We start from the raw sequence: 17,123 nt of genomic DNA, 5'->3' as shown, positions 1-17,123 counted from the left end.
AGAACCCCTACTCCTCTATGGTAACCTGGGGTTTTGGTTATTTATTTATTTTTAAAGGTGTTGAGTATCCCTAAAGTGTCAGGCACTTTACTTTGTCCCAGCAACACAGTGGTGATCAAGACACAGCCCTGGCTGTCAATGACCTTAGAGTCAAGTGAGATTACAAGTATGCACGTCCTTTTCTGTTTTAACTTCTGCCTGACAGAGACTACAAACACTAAGGATGATTTAGACATATAAGATGCTTTGGGACCCTGTGTAGATAAGTTGCTAAGACAGGAGGAATATTTCTTGGTTCATAAAAATACTTGGTTACCAAGCTTCTGTTATGGCAGGAGTATATACAGTTCTGTAGCATCCGGGATTTATCCCTGCTTGCTCCCTCTGATTTGAATGTTTAGAACTTGCCAGGTGTCCTGCACCACCCTCACCTGGGACTGGGACTCAGTTCCCACCCTGCTCCTTGCCATAGACATGCATCCCTGCCTTCTCTTACCCCAAGGCCAGAGTAGAACCAGATGTTCTTTTTTCCTGGAGAGGCGGCCTCTAGGAAACATCTTGTCAACTATTATGACTGTTGATACGTAAACATTAAAAATCAATTATTTCCCTTGGTTAATGATTCCATTAATGCATCCATTTATTAAATCTAATATGTCTTTGGAACAAGTACTGTATGCAAGACTCACCAGTTCCTTCCTTTCACTGCTTTATCAACTAGAAAAAGAGATAAGCCACATCTTATTATTCTATTTAAGACATTTATATAGATTACTTGTGGGAACGTTGGGGGCATTAGGAGCTTTGTGTGGTAGGTGGTATTGAGATAGATCTTGAAGTATAAAATATGCTTTTACAGGCAGAGACAAGGCAACTATAGTCATAGGGAATAAGAAAGAATGCTGGTTTTGAAATCCAACTGGCCTCCTAGCCTAGCTCTGCCAATTATCGTATCTGTGACCTGCAATTTATCTCTTTCAAGTTTACATTTTTTTTTCTAATGAGCAAAACGGAATAAAAATGTACACCTTTACACAGTTGTAAGGATTATGTGTAATGATAAATGTTAAAGTTTTCTGTAAACTTCAAGTGCTGTGTAATGGTAGGATTTTGTTCACACACAATTCATGAAAGAAAAACTCAAAGGAGTTGCATAATGTGTTTTAGGAATTCCAGGCGTCTTGGCCATAAATTCTGTTTAGGTATTTAGGCTAGTTCTCACCTGAATGACCCCAGAAAAGAGTTACCTTTTTTTCTCAATTACTCAGCTGGAAGATGGAAATGCTAATTTCTACACACCATGGAGTATCTTATGGAGATGCTGTGATGACTAAAATTAGATTATATTGTAAAATGCAGTAAGCATAACTCTTGGAAGTGAAGAGTTAACATAAATAAGCTCAACTGAGTGCATTTCTGCAAATGTCACTCTACAGAGATTTCTTTTAATGTGATACTGTTTTCTTTTTAATAGGAAAATAGGAAATATTTGACAAAGCTTTTGAAATGATAGCAGATTAAGTAAATGCATCAAAATTTGATCTATAGTAGGTGACTGTCTCCTTTTAAAAATTGTCAACATGGTTTTTAAAAATTGCAGTATTCCAGTACTTGATTTTGGTTAATAACCATCAGAGCCATTAAGAGTTTGAGCACAAATTTCATTTTAATAAACAACATTGGCCTAATTTGGGAATGACGTTTATTTCAAAACTGAATTCCTAATGTAAATGTCTGAAAAAACCCTCTATAAAACCCAACAAAGAGGAGTTACGTCTTCTTCATAATGCAAACATAGTCTAAAATTGCAGTAAAGATATAAACATAAGAATTTTGGAACAGTCATGTGTAAATGATTGCATAATTCCTAATGCTTTGTGCCTTTGTTTTCCAAACACTGCTTTTAAACTTTGCTTAATCTGTTTCTCTGACAGTCGGGGGTGTTGTATGATATATACAAAGAAGTATTTTCTTCAGTATTGCCACTATGAGCAACATGTTGCTATATAAAAAAATGCTATGGGCAATGCTAATTTGAATGGCTTCTAAGCCAACATCAACATCGCTGATATCAAGGCATCATGTACACCAAACCTAATCACTTCAGTAATACAATGCCTCAGTAAACTGTGAACATTAATACACAATTGCATCAGTGTAGCACTGCTTCTTGCTACAGTGTTCAGTTCAGTTCAGTTTAGTCTCTCAGTCGTGTCTGACTCTTTGCCACCCCATGGACTGCAGCATGCCAGGCCTCCCTGTCCATCACCAACTCCCGGAGTTTACCCAAACTCAGGTCCCTTGAGTTGGTGATGCCATCCAACCATCTCATCCTCTGTCATCCCCTTCTCCTCCTGCCCTCAATCTTTTCCAGCATCAGGGTCTTTTCCAGTGAGTCAGCTCTTCGCATCAGGTGGCTAAAGTATTGGAGTTTCAGCTTCAATTGGATCTCCTTGCAGTCCAAGGGACTCTTAAGAATCTTCTCCAACTCCACAGTTCAAAAGCATCAATACTTCAGTGCTCAGCTTTCTTTATGGTCCAACTCTCACATCCATACATGACTACTGGAAAAACCATAGTTTTGACTAGATGGACCTTTGTTGGCAAAGAAATGTCTCTGCTTTTTAATATGCTATCTAGGTTGCTACAGTGTATTGACACAAAGAAGAATGTATGGTTCAATATAAATACTTACAAAGAATGCATTTATAATGTATTTATAACCTGGTGGGCTACAGTTCATAGGGTTCCAAAGTTGGACATGACTGAACACTCATGCACCACAGTTGGTAATGTGTCCGTCTATCCATCATATGCTCTGCTAATACGATGACAGTCTTTTTCTGTCTTACCTGTCCCAAAGATTTTGTACATACTATTTCAAATATTCAAAATATGTCCCTTTTGAAAGATATAATTGGCCTTTTTTTGTGACATGAAACATACGTGCTTACTTTGGAAAACATTCTCAATTCAATCTCAAATTTATAATAGAAATTAACTAGATGGTGACTGTTTCTAGGTTGATTATTTTCATGAAGAAAGAAATATCTGTAGGACTCAAAATTTCCTTTAGGGACATGCATAAAATAGAATTTATACATGAGTGTTCAGAAACACAAAGTTATCTATACTGTTAATCTTCCATCCTGCTTGGTGTCAGTAAATTGCATGCAATATGCCCACATAGAATTCCTGTATATCAAAATAATTCATCTTGCTTTGCTCAAGCTGTCAGTGGTGAAAGACACACATGTACTAATACAGAAATAGAAAATTAAAATGAAAAATGACTAAGTCACAACTGTGGTGCTGACAAATTGTATTCTAGTATTCTTGTCCTTGAATCAAAAGGGCAACTCAAATGAGTATATGTTACTCTAAAGTAGTCAGCATTCCTTAAAGAATCTAATGGGATGTAATTTTGAGGACAAAGCTATCTTGTAGTAGATTTTTCTGTGTGTTTTATAATTATTGCAGATAGTAGTAAGTCAATATTATTTTGATGGTAAAACATTGGTAGTTGAGGACACGGCTGTCTGTTTTGGGGATTAGTAGAGTGTTACTTTTATCTTTGAAGGTTTAGCCATGAAAAAGTCTTAGAACCAAGTCTTGAAATGAAATAACTTGAGCTTTGTTGCCTTATTCTCCAAACCACATAATAAAATGCTTTGTTTAGGACTGTTCTTCTGAGCAGAACGTGTGGTGCAGCGAGCAGAGCTTTCTTAAAGGGGTCCGCATGGACTCAGTGTGGGTTACCAAGACAATGAGGCAGCAGCGCCTATTTCCCTTCTCCTGGTGGGAGGGGCTGCATCCAAGCTCAGCTTCCCATGGGTTCTGACGATATCATACAGGCCATATTTCCAGGAGCTGGGCAGCTGCTTGCTCAGACAGTTCCGGTAAACAGCTGACATCCAAATTCTAACTCCTGGTACCAAATATCTCTGTATTTTTGCTCTGACAAGTCTACATTCTTGTTTTTAACCTAGAAGAAGGGAGGTGATTCTCACTGCCCACCCGCCTAACACCAAAAGCAGCAATTCCATACTATAGCACAGAACTGATTAAGAAATATACCCTAGTACTACAGGAGCCCTGAAGAAATTCTCCCTAGTCCCTAGGTGGTGCTATTTACAAAGCCTTTGAAGTATCAGGCTCCATGGATTCCCAGAGCTCTGAATTGTGCTATGAAAGAGAAAACTACCATCATATATTGGTTGCTCATTAAACAATTTTGATCATTTAATTCTGGGAGAAAAAAATATGCTTCATAATAAGCAACCTATACTTAGTACAGTTCTATTCCAGCTGTTAGTAAGGAACTCTCAAATTGGGAGTGCTTTCTCAAATGCTCAGCAAGCCCACTGCAGTCACAACCATGCACAATTCCAGTCTTACTAGATGATAGACTCAGAAACAGATTAGAGGACAGAAGAAGACATTTATAAAAACTGGCAGCTGAGGGGACTGGTTCAATGGCACAGAAGAACACTTCAGCATCTCAGCAGCGTGGATTCTATCATCAAGGCGAAAGATGGATTTCAGGTTCTGGTATGTGTAATTTTAAAAACCAAGCTCTGGGGCAGGAATTTTTTCCTCTGAAATACGTACATATTTTCTACTAATATTCTCTTACAATGTATTCCCTCTAGTTCAGTCCAGTTCAGTTCAGTCGCTCAGTTGTGTCAGACTGTTTGCGACCCCATGGGCTGTAGTACACCAGGCCTCCCTGTCAGTCACCGACTCCCGGAGTTTACCCAAACTAATATCCATTGCATCGGTGATGCCATCCAACCATCTCATCCTCTGTCATTCCATTCTCCTCCCGCCTTCAATCTTTCCCAGCATCAGGGTCTTTTCCAATGAGTCAGATCTTTGCATCAGGTGGCCAAAGTATTGGAGTTTCAGCCTCAACATGAGTCCTTCCAATGAACACTCAGGACTGATCTTCTTTAGGATGGACTGGCTGGATCTCCTTGCAGACCAAGGGACTCTCAAGAGTCTTCTCCAACACTACAGTTCAAAAGCATCAATTCTTCAGTGCTCAGCTTTCTTTATAGTCCAACTCTCACATTCATACATGACTACTGGAAAAACCATAGCCTTGACTAGACAGATCCTTGTTGGCAAAGAAATGTCTCTGCTTTTTAATACGCTATCTAGGTTGGTCATAACATTCCTGCCAAGGAGTAAGTGTCTTTTAATTTCATGGCTGCCATCACCATCTGCAGTGATTTTGAAGCCCCCCTCCCCCCCCGGCCAAAAAAAACATCTGCCACTGTTTCCACTGTCTCCCCATCTATTTGCCATGAAGTGATGGGATCGGATACCATGATCTTAGTTTTCTAAATGCTGAGCTTTAAGCCAACTTTTTCAATTCTCCTCTTTCACCTTTATCAAAAGGTTCTTTAGTTCTTCTTCGCTTTCTGCCATAAGGGTGGTGTCATCTGCATATCTGAGGTTATTGATATTTCTCCTGGCACTCTTGATTCCAGCTTGTGCTTCCTCCAGCTCAGTGTTTCGCATGATGTACTCTGCATATAAGTTAAATAAACAGGATGGCAATATACAGCCTTGACGTACTCCTTTCCCAATTTGGAACCAGTCTGTTGTTCCATGTCCAGTTCTAAATGTTGCTTCCTGACCTGCATACAGATTTCTCAAGAGGCAGGTCAGGTGGTCTGGTATTCCCATCTCTTTCAGAATTGTCCACAGTTTGTTGTGATCCACACAGTCAAAGTCTTTGGCCTAGTCAATAAAGCAGAAATAGATCTTTTTCTGGAACTCTTTTGCTTTTTCAATGATCCAGCGGATGTTGACAATTGGATCTCTGGTTCCTCTGCCTTTACTCAATTCAGCTTGAACATCTGGAAGTTCATGGTTCACATATTGCTGAAGCCTGGCTTGGAGAATTTTGAGCATTACTTTACTAGCTTGTGAGGTGAGTGCAATTGTGCGGTAGTTTGAGCATTCTTTGGCATTGCCTTTCTTAGGGATTGGAATGAAAACTGACCTTTTCCAGTCCTATGGTGTTTTTGAAATTTGCTGATAGATTGAGTTCAGCACTTTCACAGTATCATCTTTTAGGATTTGAAATAGCTCAACTGGAATTCCAACACCTCTACTAGCTTTATTCACAGTGATGCTTCCTAAGGCCCATTTGACTTCACACTCCAAGATGTCTGGCTCTAGGTGACTGATCACACCATCATGATTATCTGGGTCATGAAGATCTTTTTATACAGTTCTTGTGTGTATTCTTGCCACCTCTTCTTAATATCTTCTGCTTCTGTTAGGTCCATACCATTTCTGTTGTTTATTGAGCCCATCTTTGCATGAAATATTCCCTTGGTATTTCTAATTTTCTTGAAGAGATCTCTAGTCTTTCCCATTCTATTGCTTTCCTCTATTTCTTTGCACTGATCACTGAGGAAGGCTTTCTTATCTCTCCTTGCTGTTCTTTGGAACTCTGCATTCAAATGGGTATATCTTTCCTTTTCTCCTTTGCTTTTCGCTTCTCTTCTTTTCACAGCTATTTGTAAGGTCTCCTCAAACAGCCATTTTGCTTTTTTGCATTTCTTTTCCATGGGGATGGTCTTGATCCCTGTATCCTATACAATGTCACGAACCTCTGTCCATAGTTCATCAGGCACTCTGTCTATCAGATCTAGTCCCTTAAATCTATTTCTCACTTCCACTGTATAACCAAAGGGATTTGATTTAGGTCATACCTGAATGGTCTAGTGATTTTACCATCTTTCTTCAATTTATGTCTGAATTTGGCAATAAGGTGTTCATGATCTGAGCCACAGTCAGCTCCTGGTGTTGTTTCTGCTGAGTGTATAGAGTTTCTCCATTTGGCTGCAAAGAATATAATCAATTTGGTTTCGGTGTGGGCCATCTGGTGACGTCCATGTGTAGAGTCTTCTCTTGTGTTTTTTGGAAGAGGGTGTTTGCTATGACAAGTGCATTCTCTTGGCAGAACTCTATTAGCCTTTGCCCTGCTTCATTCTGTACTCCAAGGCCAAATTTGCCAGTTATTCCAGGTGTATCTTGACTTCCTACTTTTGCATTCCAGTCCCTTATAATGAAAAGGACATCTTTTTTGTGTGTTAGTTCTAAAGGTCTTGTATGTCTTTACAGAACCATTCAGCTTCAGCTTCTCCCTCTAGTTAGGAGATATGTATGACGTAATGGCTGGTATAATTCAGTTGTAAAGAGGTAAAATCTAGTGTGTGATGTATCCACTGCTCTGCAGTACATATTTGTATTAATTGAATCTTGTCATTCGAGAACTCCAACAGTTGTGCCTTTTCTCTGAAGCTTATTTCTGCCACCCTTAATTACACTAATGATGATTCATCTCCCTTACGTGATGATGGTAATGGCAGAGTATGCCTGGAGACACAATTCATAAATGTCTCAGTTTCAACATTGAGACAATGCAAAAAATTTTATATACAATGGACTCCCTATGTTCCTATGTATTGTACTTCTTCTTCTTCATGTTCCATGATAGTGTGCCTATTTCTGAAAGAAAAAAAATAATGGAAACAGTGAATACAAAATTCAGTTAGATCTCTATAGAATTGGTTAAAGGGGAGAATAAAAATGAGTATGTTCAAGACTTTGCTTACATATATTTGGTGAAATAGTATAAATAAATAGAGCAGGAAATTCCTGCCTGATCCAGAGGATTCAAATTACATTGGAGGATTTAGAATTATCTCTTGAAATTACTCTGTAGACAGTTAACATACTTCAGGCTAAAGCATCCACCTTTCTCTCTCATGGGCAATAAATGCTAAATGGTCTAAGATCCAAATTAGTTTTTTTCACAATTCAAATTCACTGAAATAGTTAATTATCAAAGCTTAATTTTGTTTTGGCAGGAGGAAAAGAGGAAGATGAAGCTCTTCAAACAAAAACCCATCTGCCACCAGTAACAGCCTTTGTATTTAAAGCGCAGTCAGTGTTAAAATGACTTTCCTTCCCTGTACTATTTTTGTATTTCAGTTATTTGGGAAGAAGGGAATTTAAAAATAGACACACTATCAAAATATGATGCAACAACAACAAAGAAATAAACCTCATGGACTTTGTGAGAAGATGAAGGGAAAATGGAATATGGTCAATATAGGGCCTCCCAACCTTGCTCACATCCTCTGTGTCAAATAGAAATTACTGGATTTTGGAGATATTTAGCTTTGTAGTAATAATGACTGGAAATGTTAACATCAATAACTTATTACTGCATAAACCATATTTGGAAAAAACATCTCTTTGAGACAATATTACTTTGGCTGCTATTCAAATGAGCAGGAACAAATGAGGCATTTATACAATTATTTTTTTCTTACTCAAATCAAGCTAAATCTCATTAAGAAATGATTCTACCAAAATAAGCCTGTGCAATTAAAAATAACTTAGAGATAATGTATTTGACAAAAATTGATGTTCTATATATAGATGTGCTTATTTATCATAAAAAATAAAAATCAATTTTCTGTTAAAGGGCCTTCACTCATGACTGAGGCATGTTAGATCTAATGAATGCAAATACATTATTTCTTTTTTCTGCTAGGAAGTTCTATTATCAACAGGGAAGTAGATTAGTGAAACCTAAATCCATTTGATTAAAAAAAAAAGAGTCCCTCCTCTTATTATGTTGCTCATCCCATATGTGTATTTTTAAAAATATAACTGCAAATTGGCTGCTAATTATCTACAAGTCAATTGGAAAAACTTTAACATGCTACTTTAAATCAGATATAGGGAAATAGTGACTCAGTGATTTGAATCAAGTACAGGAAGCCTGGCAATTGCGGAACTAATCTCTGTTTTGCTCAATTATCTGTGACTTCTTGGTAGTTATATTAGTCCTTAAGTCAGAATTTTTGGATCTGTGAGAGGGATTCTTCTACCTCCCATCTTCAGCTGCTGTGCTTAGAAAATAATGAGTATCTTTTTCCTGATAAAGCTTAATTTTATTAAATTATGTTGGTACTTTTGTTGAAATGGATTGATTTATATGTGCAGGTCTACTGTTGAACACTATTCTTTTCCACTGATCTGTATGCTTACCTTTAGCTAATATCATTCCCTTGATTAGTGTACCTTTAGCAAGTAAGTCCAATAAGCTATCCGACTTCTGTTCTTTTTCAAAATTGTTTCTTTCTATTCTAAGACTTTGTGTTCTATATAAATTTTATAATAAACTTGCCAGTGTCTGCCAAAAAAAGCCTGTTAGAATTATATTTGGAATTGTGTTGAATCTACAGCTCAATTAAAATAAATGACCCCTGATATTTCATATTTTGGCAATATTGTTTTTCATATTTTAAATTCTGGTGTTAATTGCTGATCTATAGAATACTTTTTTTTTGTTTTTGTTTATATATATATTTAAAATTTTTTTATTTCAGTATAGTTGATTTACATTTTGTGTTAGTTTCAGGTATATAGTAAAATGAATCAGTTATACATATACATATATCCACTCTTTTTTAGATTCTTTTCCCATATAGCCCTTTACAGAGTATTGAGTAGATTTCCCTGTCCTATACAGTAGGTCATTGTTACCTATTTTTCACATAGCAGTGTGTATATGTCAGTCCAAATCTTCCAATTTATTCCTCCCCCAACCCCTTAATCCCTGGTAAGCATAATTTGTTTTCTACATCTGTAACTCTCTGTTTTATATATTAGTTCATTTGTGCCTTTTAAAAAATTCCACATATAAGTGATATCATATGGTATTTGTCTTTCTCTGTCTGACTTTACAAAGTATGACAATCTCTAGATCAATCCATGTTGCTTCAAACAGCATTCTTTATCTCTTTTTTTAATGGCCAAGTAATATTCCATTAGTGTTAGTTACTCAGTTGTGTCCAAGTCTTTGTGGCCCAATGGACAGAATTCTCTAGGCAAGAATACTGGAGTGGGTTGCCATTCCCTTCTCCAGGGGATCTTCCTGATTCAGGAATTGAACCTGTGTCTCTGGTGTCTCCAGGGAAACTGGTGGCTCAGATGGTAAGGAATCCTCCTGCAATCAGAAAGCCTGGGTTTGATCCTGGGTTGGGAAGATCCCTTGGAGGAGGGCATGGCAACTCACTCCAGTATTCTTGCCTGTAGAATCCCATGGACGGAGGAGCTTGGCGGGCTACAGTTCATGGGGTCTCATAGAGTTGGACATGACTGAGATACTAAGCACAGCACACAATATTCCATTATATATAATATACCACATCTTTATCCATTCCCCTGTTAATGGACATTTAGGTTGCTTCCATGTCTTGGCTATTATAAATAGTGTTGGCAATTAACATTGTGGTGCATGTATCTTTTCAAGTTATGGTTTTCTCTCCATATATATGCCCAGCAGTGTGATTGCTGGGTCATGTGGTAGCTCTCATTTTAGTTTTTTAAGTACCTTCAAACTGTTCTCCATAGTGGCTGCATAAATGTAATTCCTACAGAGTAGAAGAGTTCCCTTTTCTCCACAGCCTCTCCAAGGTTCAGTATTTGTAGACTTTTTAATGCTGGCCATTCTGACTTGCATGAGGCTGTACCTCATTGTAGTTTTGCATTTGCATTTCTGTAAGAATTAGTGATGTTGAGCTTCTTTTCATTTGCTTTTTAGTCATCTGTATGTCTTCTTTGAAGAAATATGTATTTATCCATTTTTTTGACTGGTTTCCTTGTTTTTTTGATATTGAGCTGCCTGAGCTATTTGTATATTTTGGAGATTTAATCTCTACTCCATTGGTTCATTTTCAAATACTTTTTCCCATTCTGAGGATTGTCTTCTCATTTTATTTATGGTTTCCTTTGCTATGCAAAAGCTTTTAAGTTTAATTAGATTGTTGTTGTTGTTCAGTTGCTACTGTGTCTGACTCTTTGAAATCCCATGAACTGTAGCATGCCAGGCTTCATGGAGTTCTCCAGGCAAGAATACTGGAGTGGGTTGTCATTGCCTTCTCCAGAGGATCACTCTGGACCAGGGATTGAATCTGCCTATTCTGCATTGGCAGTTGGATTTTTTACCACTGGGCCACCAGGGAAGCCCTTAATTAGGTCCTATTTGTTTATTTTTTTATTTTATTTTCATTACTCTTGGAAGTAGATTGAAAAAAATCTTGCTGCAATTTATGTCAAAGAGTGTTCTGCCTATGTTTTCCCATAAGAGTTTTATAGTGTCCAGGTTTAAGTCTTCACTCCATTTGAGTTTATTTTTGTGTATGGCATTAAGGAGTGTCCTAATTTTGTTTTTTTACATGTAACTGTACAGTTTTCCCAGCATCACTTACTGAAGAGACTTTCTCCATTACATATTCTTGCCCCCTTTGTCATAGATTAGGTGACCATAGGTGCGTTTATGTGTGGGTTTATCTCTGGACTTTCTATATTTCATTAATCAACATTTCTGTTTTTGTGCCAGTACCATACTGTTTTCATGACTATAACTTTATAGTATAGTCTGAAGTCAGAGAGCCTGATTCCCCCAGATTGGTTTTTATTTCTCCAGATTGACATTTGGGGTCTTTTGTGTTTTCATACAAATTAAAAATTTTTTGTTCTAATTCTGTGGAAAATTGTCATTGGTAATTTAATAGTGATTACATTGAATCTGTAGATTGCTTTAGTAGTATGGTCATTTTCACAATATTGATTCTTCCAATCCAAGAACATGGTCTCTCTCTATTTGTTTGTGTTGTCTTTGATGTTTTTCGTCAGTATCTTATACTTTTCTGAATACAGGTCTTTTGTCTCCTTAGGTGGATCTATCCATGTTGTTGCAAATAGCAAGATTTCATTCTTTTTTATAACTAAGTAGCATTCCATTGTGTGTATATGTACTATATACATGTGTGTATGTGTGTATGCATATAATATACCAGATCTTCTTTATCCATTTGTCCCCATTCATCCATCAGTGGACCCTTAGGTATTTCCATATCTTGGCTATTGTAAATAACACTGCACTGAACATAGGAGTCTGTGCAACTTTTTTCAATTAGTGTTTTTGTGTGCTTTAGATAAATACTCAAAAGTGGAATAGCTGGGTCATATGATAGTTTTATTCTTAATTTTTTGAGGAATCTCTATACTGTTTTTTATAGTGATTGTAGCAATTTATAGTATCACTAACAGTGTATGAGTGTTCCTTTTTCTCATATCCTCTCCAACATTTGCTCTTTCTTATGTTTTAGAGAATAGTCGTTCTAAGAGGTGTAAGGTAATATCTCATTATGGTTTTGATTTGCATTTCTCTGGTTATTAGTGATGTTGAGCATCTCTTCATGTACCTATTGGCTATCTCTGTGTCTTCAATGGAAAATTCTTTGTTCATGTCCTCAGTTCAGTTTAGTCGCTCAGTCATGTGGAACTCTTTGCGACCCTATGGACTGCAGCACACCAGGCCTCCCTGTCCATCACAAACTGGAGGAGTTTAGTCAGACTCATGTCCATTTTGTTGGTGATGCCATGCAACCATCTCATCCTCTGTCATCCTCTTCTCTTCCTGCCTTCAATCTTTCCCAACATCAGCGTCTTTTCAAATGAGTTAGTTGTTCTCATCAGAGAGCCCAAGTATTGGAGTTTCAGCTTCAGCATGAGTCCTTCCAATGAATATTCAGGACTGATTTCCTTTAGGATGAACTGGTTGAATCTCCTTGCAGTCCAAGGGACTCTCAAGAGTCTTCTCCAACACCACAGTTCAAAAGTATCAATTCTTTGGTGCTCAGCTTTCTTTATAGTCCAATTCTCACATCCATACATGACTACTGGAAAAACCATAGCTTTGACTAGATGGACCTTTGTTGGCAAAGCAATGTCTCTGCTTTTTAATATGCTGTCTAGGTTGATCATAACTTTCCTGCCAAGGAGTAAACATCTTTTGATTTCATGGCTACAATCACCATCTGCAGTGATTTTGGAGCCCAGAAAAATAAAGTCAGCCACTGTTTCCACTGTTTCCCCATCTATTTGCCATGAAGTGATGGGATCGGATACCATGGTCTTAGTTTTCTGAATGTTGAGCTTTAAGCCAACTTTTTCACTCTCCTCTTTCACTTTCATCAAGAGGCTTTTTAGTTCCTCTTCACTTTCTGCCATAAGGGTGGTGTCATCTGCATATCTGAGATTATTGATATTTCTCCTAGCAATCTTGATTCCAGCTTGTGCTTCCTCCAGCTCAGCGTTTCTCATGATGTACTCTGCATATAAGTTAAATAAGCAGGGTGACAATATACAGCCTTGACGTACTCCTTTACCTAATTGGAGCCAGTCTGTTGTTCCATGTCCAGTTCTAACTATTGCTTCCTGACCTGCGTACAGGTTTCTCAAGAGGCAAGTCAGGTGGTCTAGTATTCCCATCTCTTTCAGAATTGTCCACAGTTTGTTGTGATCCACACAGTCAAAGGCTTTGGCATAGTCAATAAAGCAGAAATAGATGTTTTTCTGGAACTCTCTTGCTTTTTTGATGATCCAGCGGATATTGGCAATTTGATCTCTGGTTCCTCTGCCTTTTCTAAAACCAGCTTGAACATCTGGAAGTTCACGGTTCGTGTATTGCTGAAGCCTGGCTTGGAGAATTTTGAGCATTACTTTTCTAGTGTGTGAGATGAGTGCACTTGTGCGGTAGTTTGAGCATTCTTTGGCATTGCCTTTCTTTGGGATTGGAATGAAAATTTACCTTTTCCAGTCCTGTGGCCACTGCTGAGTTTTCCAAATTTGCTGACAGATTGAGTGCAGCACTTTCACAGCATCATCTTTCAGGATTTGAAATAGCTCAACTGGAATTCCATCACCTCTGCTAGCTTTTTTTGTAGGCCCACTTGAGTCACATTCCAGGATCTCTAGCTCTAGGTGAGTGTGAGTGATCACACCATCGTGATTATTTGTGTTGTGAAGATATTTTTTGTACAGTTCTTCTGTGTATTCTTACCACCTCTTCTTAATATCTTCTGCTTCTGTTAGGTCCATACCATTTCTGTCCCTTACTGTGCCCATCTTTGCATGAAATGTTCCCTTGGTATCTTCAGATTGTGTAATATCTACTGACTCATCATCAAATTTACTGAGTTCTTGTCCCCTCTGATGATAAACCCTGATTTTCAGTGATTTTCTTTATCATTTCATTACTTTTTCAGCTCTAGAATTTTATTTTATTATTTTAAAGTTTCATTTTTTTCTGCTAAAAACTCCTTTTAGTTTACTTTTTGTTACTATATTTTCCTTTAATTTTTTGTTCATATTTTTCTCGAGTTCTTAGAATATATTTACAATAGTTTGTTTAACATCTTTGTTTGCTAAAGTCAACAATAAGCCTATCACAAGGCTGGTTTCTGTTGATTGCTTTCTTGTGTCTTAGGTATCACATTTTCCTATTTCTTTGTATATTATATAATTTATTATTATATACTACATTTTGAATAATAAATTGTAGAGAATATGGATTCTGCCATATCCTTCTAAGTGTCTTAATTTTGTTCTAGTAAAAAAAATTAATAATTATTAAACACCTTGAGTTTTTATAAGCATGGTTTTCCATTGGTTAATGTATATCTGACAAAAGTATAAAGTATTTCCTAAGATACTGCAACTTCCCAGGATTCAAATTCCTCCAAACTGTATCTTATGTGAGGTTTTTTTTTTTGGTCAGGATTTGGTTTTTCATTTTATTGGGCAAATCTAGAAAAATCTGTACTAAACCTTGTGATGTCTCAACTGGATTCCCAGGATACCCCTAGTGTTTTATAAATATATAGATCTACACTGTCTATCTGGACAAGACCAAAACTTCCAGTGCTATTCAATATCTACCAGCTGTTTTCTGGTAGGTCTACCAAAGGCTCACCTTGCACATATGCAACTTAGCCTTTAATGAAGAGCTTGCCTGAACCCTCATATAAATTTCTGTCTATCCCTTCCACAGCTTTTTCCTGTCTGATGCCCTCAGACTCCAGCTGCTCCAGCTACCCTAAACCCTGGCATCTACTTCCTCAGTTCATTGCTCTTGTTGTTTTTGTTCAATGGTCAAGTCATATCTGACTGTTTGTAACCTCATGGACTGTAACAAGCCAGTCTCCTCTGTCCTCCACTATTTCCCAGAGCTTGCTCAAGTTCATGTCCATTGAGTTGGTGATGCTATCTAATCATCTCATCCTCTACCATTCCCTTCTCCTTTTGCCTTCAATCTTTCCCAGCATCAGGAAAGAGTTGGCTCTTTCCTGTGAGTTGGTTCTTCATATCAGGTGGGCAAAGTTTGGGAGTTTCAACTTCAGTAACGGTCTTTCTAATGAATGTTCAGGGTTGATGTCCTGTGGGATTGACTGATTTGATCTGCTTGCAGTCACGACACTCTCAACAGTCTTTTCCAGCACCACAATTCAAGAGCATCAATTCTTCTACGCTCAAACTTCTTTATTGTCCTCAGCTTATTAGGACTTCCATATTCTCTCTGAATTCCAACTGTGAATTTCCACTGTGCCAAAGTCAGGCACGATGAAAAACGTGTGAGAAAAGTCATTAAAGTTAAGAAATTATCTCCAGGTTGAGAACTGGGGTGATTGTGGGGCTAATCTCATGGGCTTTCTCTTCCCTCAAGGTTCATTGTGTTGCCAATTATCCAGTGCCTAAAAATATGGTTTTCATACATTTTGTTCAGCTTTATAATTATTCATGTTAGAGGGATTGATTAGTATTAATCAATCGAAGTAAATCATTATATCTGGAACCAAAAGTCCTCTCTACGTAATTTTTTAAAAGATTGCCATATTCTTGTGTGAGTCTTCAAAGCTATATTTTAAAATCCTGTTTTACTTGCTCTACTAACAGTGCTTATCTGAGGTACAAATTATCTTTGCTGAATTTGTTTTTTCATAGCATTGCTCTTTCTGAAATATATGGTGATTCTTGCTTGCATGCCTGTATCAGTTAAGGTCAAAATAAGAAACCCACAGCAAAATTAAAATAATAATCAGAGAATAGTTGCTTTGCAAAAGTGTGGGTTTGGGGAAAACTTAAGAATTTTTAGTTCTAAATATTAAAAGTCAGTCTCTATAATAGTATTTGTATATAAACAAGGGAATTTGGGGTACCTATGTTTTCTGCTATGTATAGTAAGGAAGACAAATAATTGAGCCAGTATACAGAGAGAGAGAAAGAGGAAAGGAAGGAGGGGAAAACTCCTTATTGTGATCAATAATCTGACTTTGTTCTAGCACCTGTATATTTCCTGTGGGTTGTTGGCTCAGTGCTATTGCTAGTGTTGACCAATGAATTTACCTGTTTTCCTTTCAGTTAGTTTAACCTGGGTCTGTCATTTGCTACAAGAATACTAAACTAATGCTGACAATAAAGGGTTGAAGGAAAATAAAGAATAATTCAAGAGAATGTATTAAATGTGGGTGGAGGAACCTCAATTTTTCTAGTTAGATGTATTTTTAGAAAGAAATTTAGGCCCTGATATATGTAGTTTTAGACTTCCCTGTTGGCTCAGTGGCAAAGAATCCAACTGCCAATGCAGGAAAGATGGGTTCTATCCCTGGGTCAGGAAGATCCCCTGGAGAAGGAACTGGCAACCCACTCCACTATTCTTGCCTGGAGAATTCCTTGGACAGAGGAGCCTGGCAGGCTATAGTCTATGGGGTTGCAGAGTCGGACATGACTGAGGGACTAAACAAGAACAACCACCACCTGTTGTTTTGCTTATGATAAAAAGATTAAGTAAGTGTGTTTTTTTAGGTTTCTTTCCCACACCACTAAAAGGAAAATATTATCTGAAAGGTTGAACGGGGGATAAGGTTTTACTTTGGATTTCTTAGATTTTATTTCATCAACTAAATAGGAATGAAATGTATCGTTAAGTGTACTTGCTTACTAGCAAATGTTCCATTGGATATTTCATATCCTTTACACAGTGGTCTAGGGATTTACTTGATTAAAATCTTTAGATAATCCACATATTTTAAATGCTTATCCTAAAATGATTCTGCTTATTATCTTAGGCAAAATATCCATGTCTTGTCTATTTAAAGATTACCAATTTTATTGCTACTTATGGAACAAGAAGTTAAGGTGGTTAATGAATGCCAAATTTATCCCTGCTAATGGAACAA

General features: G+C 37.3%; 1 long non-coding RNA gene across 1 annotated transcript in view; it reads left to right on the top strand.

The window, feature by feature from the left end:
- The first annotated feature begins 16,649 nt into the window (after positions 1-16,649).
- Positions 16,650-17,123, top strand: part of LOC145539484 (uncharacterized) — a 31,997-nt gene continuing 31,523 nt past the window's right edge. Inside the window, exon 1 of the long non-coding RNA XR_014077860.1 lies at positions 16,650-16,731. This is a non-coding gene — a long non-coding RNA (uncharacterized LOC145539484). The remainder of the gene's footprint in view (positions 16,732-17,123) is intronic.

The sequence above is a fragment of the Giraffa tippelskirchi genome, chromosome 2 (assembly GCF_054371585.1).
Source record: "Giraffa tippelskirchi isolate mGirTip1 chromosome 2, T2T-mGirTip1v1.2.pri, whole genome shotgun sequence".
Taxonomy (NCBI): domain Eukaryota; kingdom Metazoa; phylum Chordata; class Mammalia; order Artiodactyla; family Giraffidae; genus Giraffa; species Giraffa tippelskirchi.
The sequence above is the reverse complement of the archived record's forward strand: the minus strand, read 5'-3'. Positions and strand labels throughout refer to the sequence as shown.